The following is a 311-nucleotide window of genomic DNA, read 5'->3' on the forward strand; positions in this document are numbered from 1 at the left end:
AATAATATCTTCTTGGATAATATCATTTTCCATAATATCTTGTTCCATTATACTTTGTTCAGTTATTTCTTGTTGGATAATATCTTGTTTTTGATGATATCTCGTTGGATAATATCCTGTTGGATAATATTGTGTTCCATTATATCTTGATCAATAATATCTTGTTCCATCATATCTTGATCAATAATATCTTGTTCCATTATATCTTGATCAATAATATCTTGTTCCATTATATCTTGATCAATAATGTCTTGTTACATTATATCTTGATCAATAATATCTTGTTACATTATATCTTGATCAATAATATC

The sequence above is a fragment of the Callionymus lyra genome, chromosome 4, assembly GCF_982586985.1.
Source record: "Callionymus lyra chromosome 4, fCalLyr1.hap1.1, whole genome shotgun sequence".
NCBI classification, from domain to species: Eukaryota; Metazoa; Chordata; class Actinopteri; order Syngnathiformes; family Callionymidae; genus Callionymus; species Callionymus lyra.